We start from the raw sequence: 9618 nt of genomic DNA, 5'->3' as shown, positions 1-9618 counted from the left end.
CCGGAAGTCCGCGATGCCGACGTCGCGCGTGCGGACACCTCCCCTCGGCCCCGCCCCTCGGGCGCCCGTTTCTCTCAGAGGGAGCACTGGCGTGAGCCGCCTATGGCGTCGGGCAGCGGGTCTCACCCCGAGCGCGTTCCGGACGTGCGCCACGGAGGCCCGCGCTCCCGACACCCAGGGCCGGCCGGCCGGTCGGCCTGTGGCGTCACACTCCCGCGACGGCGCCGAGAGTGACGCGCGAGGAGCCACCCCCTCCCGAGACGTCAGCGGCTCTCGCCGCAGTCGTCGGGAGTGAAGAGTAGGTACGGCGCCTACCGACACGTCGGGGGTTAGCGGTTCTGGGAGGGCTCCGCGCGTTCCCCTGGTCCCCTTCGGGCCCTGCTTCTCACTCCTGTCTCCTGCAGCCGCCAGTCCGAGGCCCCGGAGCTCGTGCGTCCTCACGTCGTCCCCGAGGCGCCTCCTCCGCCCTACGAGAACTTCCTCGTCCTCCAGGCCCCAGGCTGCCACGCAGTCGCCCGTCGCTCCGCTCCGAGAACCCGTCCCGGGCACCGGAGTGTTCGGAAGGCTGGCTTGTCGTCCTGGCAGAGGCTGGAGGGTCGCTTGAGGACAGGATTTTGGCACCTGAGCAACATAGCGAGACCCCTATGCTGGGAAGGAAGGAAAAGACCAGCTGATACAACTGGAGATGACCCCTGAAAGGTCCGGCTGGGAGGACAGACCGCCAAGGTCCTCGTGTTGGGTCTGTTGCAGACGCTGTGAGTTTGCTGGAGATTTGGGGACCTTTTGTTTGGGTAAAACCAGACCCGTCGCCAGATGCGGTGGCTCACGCCTGTGATACCACCGGCTTGGGAGGCTGAAGCAGGAGGATGGCGAGTTCAAAACCAGCCTCAGCAACGGCGAGGCGCTAAGCAACTCAGTGAGACTCGGTCTCTAAACAAAAAATAAAAAAGGTCTGGGGATGTGGCTCAGGGGTCCAGTGCCCTTGAGTTCAATCCCCAGTAACTCCACCCCCCAAAAAAAAAAAAAAAAAAACAGGTCGGAGTTCTCCTGCTGCCAGCATTCAGCTGGAAGTGCGCAGTGAGTTGGTGTTTGCTGTGGAAGTGCAACAGAACGAAGAGGGCCGAGGATTGGTGGTGATCCGCTGTAGAACAGACCTGGATAAGGCCGTCAGTGATAGCTAAAAGCGACTGCCACGAAGAGACACCATGGCACTGAATCATGGACCCCAGTGGAATGCCGGAACTCCTCTGGAGCAAAACACATGCTTGAAACAAGGATGTGGAGGAGGTGGCCAGTTTCTTCATATCCAAGGAAGGTGGAATTGGAGGCACACACCGGTGGCAAACAGGCTCTCTGGAGAGGAGGCCAAGGAACTCAACCCCACGTGCTGGGGAACTAGCCTTGATAAAGAAGTTTCCCATAATTGCTCTTGGTGTTTTGGGGAAGAAAGTGTTTGAGAACCAGGTGTTCAAATTCTTTTTTTTTTTTTTCTGGGGATAAACCCAGGGGTATTTGCCCAACCCTCATATTTTATTTTGATAGAGGGTCTCACTATGTCTCCGAGACTGGCCTCAGTATTTTTTGCCGTTTGCCTGCCCCACCCTTCCCAGTCACTGGAATCACAAGCATGTGCCCTCATTATAATAAGTCGGGTGTCAAAAATGTTTTGTAATTTTTTAGTTGTAGATGAACACATTATCTTTATTTTATTTATTTTTATATGGTGCTGAGAATCAAACACAGTACTTCACACATGCTATACAACAGCTCTACCACTGAACTAATTGCAGCCCCAGGTATTAAAAATCTTTTTTTTTTTAATGTTTTTATTTTTTGGTTTACGGTGGACACAACATCTTTATTTTTATGTGGTGCTGAGGATTGAACCCAGCACCCTGCGAATGCCAGGCGAGTGCACTACCGCTTGAACCACATCCCCAGCCCGGTATTAAAAATCTTTAAGGACCTCCAGGGTACAGTTAGGGAAATGATATAAGGAAGCATGTGCTTTGTAGGATTTGGCAGGTTGAAGGATGAATTAGGGCATCTTCCCCACCTTTGCTGTTTTATTTGAATATTTTGAATGCAGATCACAAAGTCTAAAGCATATCAGTCATTTATGGGTGGGAGTGTTACCTGCAGACCAACCAGGGCGCCCGCCTGGATCTCAGCTGGACAGATTCTGCTGCTCATCTTCATAAGAAATAAGCAAATGATGTTTTAAAAAAATAATAATCACTTGCTTATTAATTAAGCAGGCAGGCAGCCGAATCCTGGCTGAACTGAAGACCACTGGAATCCTACGGCCCCAGCATAGACAAGCCCCAGTCTTCTCTTTAGGATCCTTCCACAACCCACGGCATATGGCCTTCCCTTGTGACCATGAAGTACCAATAAAAACGAAGATACAGGAGGGGGTACTGGGCTAGGTGACATACCTATTATCCCCAGTAACTCAGGAGGCTGAGGCAGGAGGATTGCAAGTTCAAAGCCAACCTGGGTAATTTAGTGAGACCCTCTCAAGACAGAAAAAGGGCTAAGGGTGTAGCTCTGGTAGAACACCCTTGGGATCAATCCCAGTACTGCAAAACAACACAGACAGGGCTGCTAGTGAAGATCCTTTGGTATATTTGATAAATCGAAGGATTATTTGGTGGGTGATAAGAGATGATCTAGAGCTGGCCATGGTGGCACATACCTATAATCCCAGAGACTCAGGAGGCTAAAGCATGAAGATCACAAGTTCCAAGCTGACTTGGACAACTTAGACCCTGTCTCCTGAAAAAAAAGGACTGGAGAAGTAGCTCTGTGGCAAACCCAGCTCCCTGGGTTCTTTCCCTAGTAGCCCCCCCCAATAAAAACCATCGGGGAAAAGGCTGAAATAAGCATGTCAATCCTTGACAAGTTTCTGGAAATATGTGTACGTCTGTGAAACAGTTGTAAGAATGCATCTATTATTCTGGGAAAATCTCATCCTTCCTTGTAATTCTTGTGTTCCCTTTCATCCAACCCGTGTGTCTCCCAGGCAACCACTGATCTTCCTGTTGCTGTAGGTTGCATTTTCTAGAATTATGTTTTTAATTTTTTTTATTATTTTCAGTTATCATGACTGTAGCATGTATTTTGCCATATTTTGCATACATGGAGTATAACCTTCCATTCTTGTGGTTGTACATGATGTGGAGTTCCACTGGTCATGTAATCATATGTGAACATAGGGTAGTAATATCCAATTCTTTCTACTCTCTTTCCTATTCCCATCCTCCTCCCTTCCCTTCAGTCCCCTTTTTCTAATCCAGTGAACTTCTGTTTTTCCCTCTGCTCCTCCCCCCTTATTGTGTGTTAGCATCCCCTTCCTTATAAGAGAGAACATTCGGCCTTTGGTTTTTTGGGATTGGTTTATTTCACTTAGCATAACAGTCTCCAGTTCCATCCTTTTACTGGCAAATGCCATAATTTCATTATTCTCGTTTTTCTAGAATTATTATACTATGTATTCTTTTTTTTTAAAAGATAGAGTGAGAGAGGAGAGAGAGAGAGAGAGAATTTTTTTAATATTTATTTTTTAGTTATCGGCGGACACAACATCTTTGTTTGTATGTGGTGCTGAGGATCGAACCCGGGCCGCACGCATGCCAGGCGAGCGCTACCGCTTGAGCTACATCCCCAGCCCGATACTATGTATTCTTTTAGAGTAGGGTTATAGCTCAGTGTTAGAGGGCTTGCCTAGCATGCATGAGGCTCTGGGTTTGATCCCAATACCACCAAAAAAAAAAAAAAAAGTGTGTTCTTTTCTCTGGTTTCTGACCCTCAGCAGTAGTACCCAGATCATCCATTATCAATAGTTGGTTCATTGTTGCTGAGCTGTTTGCACCCTGTGGTGTGGACATACCCACTCTCCTGTTGGTGGGCATTTGCACTTTGTCTAGTATTTAGCTACCACAGATAGATATTTTATGACTGCAGTGAACATATATGTGTGTAAACACATGCTTCATTTCCCTGCATTAATACCTAGAAGTGGAATATTGAAGCATGGTGGTTAGTGCACATTTGATATTTTAAGAAACTGTTAAGAGGCTGGGAATGCAGCTCAGGGGTGGAGCACTCGCCTATCTCATGTGAGGCAATGGGTCTAGTCCTCAGCACCACATAAAAATAAATAAAAGGTGTTGTGTCAATCTACAACTAAAAGCATTTTTTAATATTTATTTTTTTAAATTTTATGTGGACACAACATCTTTATTTTTTTATTTTTACATGGTGCTGAGAATCAAACCCAGTGCCTCACGCATGCTAGGCGAGCGCACTACCATTTGAGCCACATCCCCAGCCATAAAGACATATTTTTAAAAAAGAAACTCTGGGGCTGGGATTGTGGCTTAGCGGTACAGTGCTCACCTAGCATATGCAAGGCCCTGGGTTTGATCCTCAGCACCACATAAAAAAATAAAGATTGTGTCCAACTACAACTAAAAAATAAAAATTAAAAAAAAAAAAAAACTGCTAAGGGGCTAGAGATGCAGCTCGCCTAGCATGTTGAAGTCCCTGGATTAAATACCCAGTACTGTCAAAAAGAAAAAAAAAAAAAGTAATTATCAGCTGGGTGCAATAGCACACACCTTTAATCCCAGCGGAGCGGGATTTTGCATGGGACAAAGGATTACAAGTTTGAGGCCACCTTCAAAACATTGAGAACCTGTCTCAAAAATGAGAAAGCTGGGTGTGGAGACTCATGCCTGCAATCCCAGCGCCTTGGGAGACTGAGACAGAAGGATTGTGAGTTCAAAGCCAAACCTCAGCAATGGCAAGGCACTCAGCAACTCAGTGACATCCTGTCTCTAAATACAAATACAAAATAGGGCTGGGGATGTGGCTCAGTGGTTGAGTGCCCCTGAGTTCAATCCCCAGTACCTAAATAAATAAATGAAGGGATGGAGTCTGGAGTTGTGGCTCAATGGTAGAGGGCTTCCCTGGCATGTGTGAGACCCTGGGTCCTTTCCTCAGCACCACATATAAATAAATAAAAGATCCATTGACAGCTAAAAAGTATTTTTAAGTGTTTATTTTTTAAGTTTCAGGTGGACACAAATATCTATTTTACATTTATGTGGTGCTGAGGATCAAACCAGTGCCTTGTGCATGCTAGGAGAGCACTCTACCACTGAGCCGCAACCCCAGCCCCTAAAAAGTATTTTTTAAAAAATGAGGGGTGTGAGTTGGTTATAGAGCACTTGCCTAGTATGTGTGTGCCCCTGGTTCAATCCCTGGTACTGCAGAAAAAGAAGAACAAAGAGAAACTGTCAAGGTGCTTTCCAAGCTAGACATAGCATTTTGTACTCCACCAGCAGTGCCCAAGCATGGCTTGTCTTTTCTATTTTAGATATTTGAATAATATGTCATGGTACCTCAATAGTGTGCTTTTAATTTTTACGTACCATTGACTAATGAAATTGAGCATATTTTCATGTACTTATTCACTATTTCTATGTCTTCTTTTGTGCATTTATCACTGTATTATTTTTAAAAATATATACGATTATGCGGGCTGGGGATGTGGCTCAAGCAGTAGCGCGCTTGCCTGGCATGCGTGCGGCCCGGGTTCGATCCTCAGCACCACATACCAACAAAGATGTTGTGTCCGCCGAGAACTAAAAAATAAATATTAAAAAATCCCTCTCTCTAAAAAAAAGTCACATAATAAAAAAAAGAAAACAAAAAAATAAATATTAAAATTCTCTCTCTAAAAAAAAAATATACGATTATACACATTTCTCATATATGTAGATCTGAGATCATGGTTTGTAAATAATTTCTCCCTGTGACTTTTATTCTCATCAATACCTATCAAGAATAGAAGTTTTTAAATGTATCAGGAAGCACAGTTTATTGACTTGTATGGGTCATGCTGCAGTGTCCGAGAGAAAGTTCTGGATGGGGTTAAGTCTTCTGTACAGTGAAGAGACAGTTGCAACGCTGCAGACACAAATAGAAACCAAGATGGGACAGTGAAAAGGACAGAAACGCTGGGACACGAGTGTCCCCGAGCCTCAGGCAGCCCTGTGTGTGAGAGCAGAGTTCCCAGAGAGCCTTCACCTTCCAGCTGTTGGTAGGCACTCTTCCTCCTGCTCCAGCTCTTGGTGTTGGCTTTCATGGACTTTGAGGACTTTCAGACACACGGGTGCCCACCCGCAGGCACTCAGAGGCACCCCAGGGCTCCTTCCCTCCAGTCGGCTTCTGCGCTAGCTGTCCTGCTTGCTGGAGCCCGGTGCCGTCCTCCCCATCCTGAGAGACCACTCTTTGCCTGAGTTCTTCTCCCCAGCCCACCTCCAGAAAACCTCCTGTGGTCAGTAAGTCAGGGCCACAGCACTCAACTCATGCCTGTCCTTTAGGGCCACCCCTCCACCCCCTTAGTCCTGTGCACTTGGAACTGTGAGGTTTTTGAGGGTTTTTTGTTGTTTCATGTGGTAGGGTAATTTTGATCTGTTACTTCATCTTGGCTGGAAGCAGAAGTCTCAAGTTCTGAAAGAGCAAATGTGGGAAACCCTTCCTACAGGTATTAAAGATAAGGTAGTGGCAGTGAGGGATGACAGACCTGCCATGTGTAACAGCTATGGAACAGAGCGTGCTGGTGGGCGTGTGCTGCATGATAGGGAGTACCCCAGCACCAGAGTCGAGGGGTGGTGTTGTGGATGGGGCTGGTGACATGTCGACTGGTGCAAGCCATCCGTGGGCTGTGTGAGCTATGTGCATTTGAGCATGTGAGGGAACCGGGCTTACGTTGCTGCCTGATTGGGCTGTACGACATATGTGTGCCTTTTCTCTGGCTCTGCCTATGATCCCACACATCACCTGAGGTGGGCATAGCTTTTCAAGATGTCAGTCAAACTGCTGACCACAGACATCACCAAGCAAGGTTCCACCCTCTGAAATCTAATCCCCTGCCTTATTTGGGTGGAATATTCTATGAATGGCTTCTCCCCAATGAATAGGGGAGTTTCAGGTGTGCTGGCTCTCTTGCCTGCCTCTTGCCTCCCTTGCTCTCCATGCCCTCCAGGACGGGAGCTTGATTTAGGCTGCAAAGCTGTCCTGGACCCTGAAAAAGGTATTTTCTGTGTGTTTTTTTCCCCTGCCAGCCCGATCCACCCAGGATGAGCCTGATTCCATCACATACTGCAACAGTGGACTCCCCACTTTACAGCACGTACGAGGGTGGCCACCAGAAACAGAGTGTAAGGAAACGTTTTTGTGCTCTTTGGCTATGCCAAGATTTCTTAATATAAGAAATATATAAGAAAAATTATAAACCTGTTACAGGTGGTACACACCTATAGTCCCAGTGACCTGGGAGGCTGATGTAGGAGGATCACAAGTTCCTGGCTAGCCTAGGAAATTTAGTGAAACCCTATCTAAAATGTAAGGACTGGGGATATAACTCGGTGGTAGTATGTGTGAGTCCCTGAGTTAAATCCAGGCAACACACACACAGAGAAACAATAAAGACAATCATCTGAAACGTGCCATTGGACCCAGCACCCAATCAACACATATGCTTATTTAAACTTAAGTTTATTTAAAATGTGGCTTCTCAGCTGCACTGGCCACATTTCTCATGTTCAGTATCTACAAGGACTAGTAGCTGGGTTTGTTGTGGGTAGAACTGTGGTCTCTGAAAGGATGTGGTGATGTTTGTGTCCCTGGTAACTGGGGGCTGCTGGACTGTTGGACACGTGGCACTTCTGGAGGGAATCCTGCATCACAGAATCCTGGTGTCACTGCTGTCATCTGGCACCAAGCACGTGTGCATAGCATGACTGTGGGTGGTTCCAGTTGGCTTAGATAGGGACACACACTGTGACCAAGTTCAGGAGATGGGCAGGGCTTTATTTTGGACACAGAAGGATTAAAACACTGGAGACATTGTACTAGAATTTCAAGAAGGGCCACACATCTAGCTAGGAGCCAGACAAAGATGCACCTCAGGGGTCTTTGTCTGGCATGAACAATGGCTGCAAATAATTCTTCTCCACCTGCTGGTAAGTTGAATTTGATTACTGTGTCCATTTCACACACGAGGAAAAAGGCACTGAAAGGTTTCGTGGCTTTGTGTGGCTCTGGAGATCCAGCCCAGGACAGGCTATTTCTAACTGCATGTGCGGTGAGCACTCTGTCACTCCACTCCACGTGCAGCCCAGCTGCAGGGCTCCCAGAAGGCAAAGCCAGGTTGAAATCCCTGGCAGCCCACAGGACGTCAGAACCACTCACTCTAGTCCTTGGGGGAAAGTGCAAGGTTACGAAGCTTGGGCACCGGTGAGGTGATGCCAGAACCTTCTGAGGTCACCTCTAGGACAGGGAAGCCATGGAGGTGTGACAAGGAGAGTGACATGATGGCCATCACCACCGAGGCAGGAGACACAGGACAGAGAGAGGGACAAAACAGAAGGAGAGAGATTTGTTTTTTGTGTTTGTGATGCTGGGATCCAGTCCAGGCAAGTGCTCTAACCCTGAGCTGCATCCCCAGTCCTGCCAGAAATGAAGAGATAGGGAGAGGAAAAGAGGGCACCAGAGAAGGGGATGGGGCTGGAGGACTTTCCAGTAGACTCAGAGGTGGACCTCTAGCCTCTCAGGTGGAACGGGTGCAGGAAGAACCAGGGTGTTCTTGGGAGGATGGTGGGACCTGCCCAAGAAGTGACCCCTGGGGAAGGAGGGGCCTAGGGGAATGCCTGTGAGCTCAGCAGCAGGTGCTGCTGGCTGGGACACCGGCTTCAGGCTGTACCCTGCTCACTGTTTCCTGCAGTGGCAGGTCTGCTCAAGCCCATCTCTGCAAACCCAAAGTGGCCTCTGGGCACTGCAAGTATTACTGGCAGGCCTGTGGACTTAGGTGGCAGGAGATTAAGCCAGGTCAAGGGCCTGAGGAGGCTTCGTACAACTTCAACTCCCAAAGCTTGGGACCCTGATTGTACCTGTGAGCTCCGGGTGGGACACTGGGGTGCCTCAGACAGGGTGCTGCCAAGGGCTCCCCCTCCTAACATCTGTGGCTGAAGGTGGCTTGGGCCCCAGGGAGCCAAGATAGGAGGCAGCTCTCCAGAACCCCCTCCCACTTCTGCTAGGCTGTCTAGACACTTTGCTGCATTGGCCCCTGGGGATGAGTCACTCTGCAGAGCTCAGCCTCTCCTCCAGCAGCCATGTGGCTCAAGGACAGGCCCCTCCTCTGCCTTCACACTGCCCCACCCCAGCTCCAGCACTGGACAGGGAGGCCCCGCTGAGGAGAGCACCTAATTGCTGCTTGGCACAGCTCAAGTGGGTCACCCATGAGACCAGCTATTTCTAACTGCAGCAGGTGCTACCTCCCCTCCCCCGCTCAACACAGCTGGCCAGCCTGTTTCCCAAGGTCTGGGGAGCAGGGGAGGACAGGCTGTGGGATGCTTGTCCTCCTGCTGTGACAGCCCTCAGCAGGCTTGTGCACCATGCCTGGGGCCCAGCCTCAGGCAGGAAAAGGGTTTGAAGCTGCCACCAGACTGATGCTAAAAGACCTTGGAGAGGTCCCAGCCTTCCCACCCCCACTTCCCTCCCCATCTCAAATAAACACACAAGACAGTATTTTTGGTCTGAGAATGA

Source organism: Spermophilus citellus (genome assembly GCF_964194105.1).
Source record: "Spermophilus citellus genome assembly, chromosome: 9".
Classification (NCBI taxonomy): domain Eukaryota; kingdom Metazoa; phylum Chordata; class Mammalia; order Rodentia; family Sciuridae; genus Spermophilus; species Spermophilus citellus.
This window is presented reverse-complemented; position numbering follows the sequence as displayed.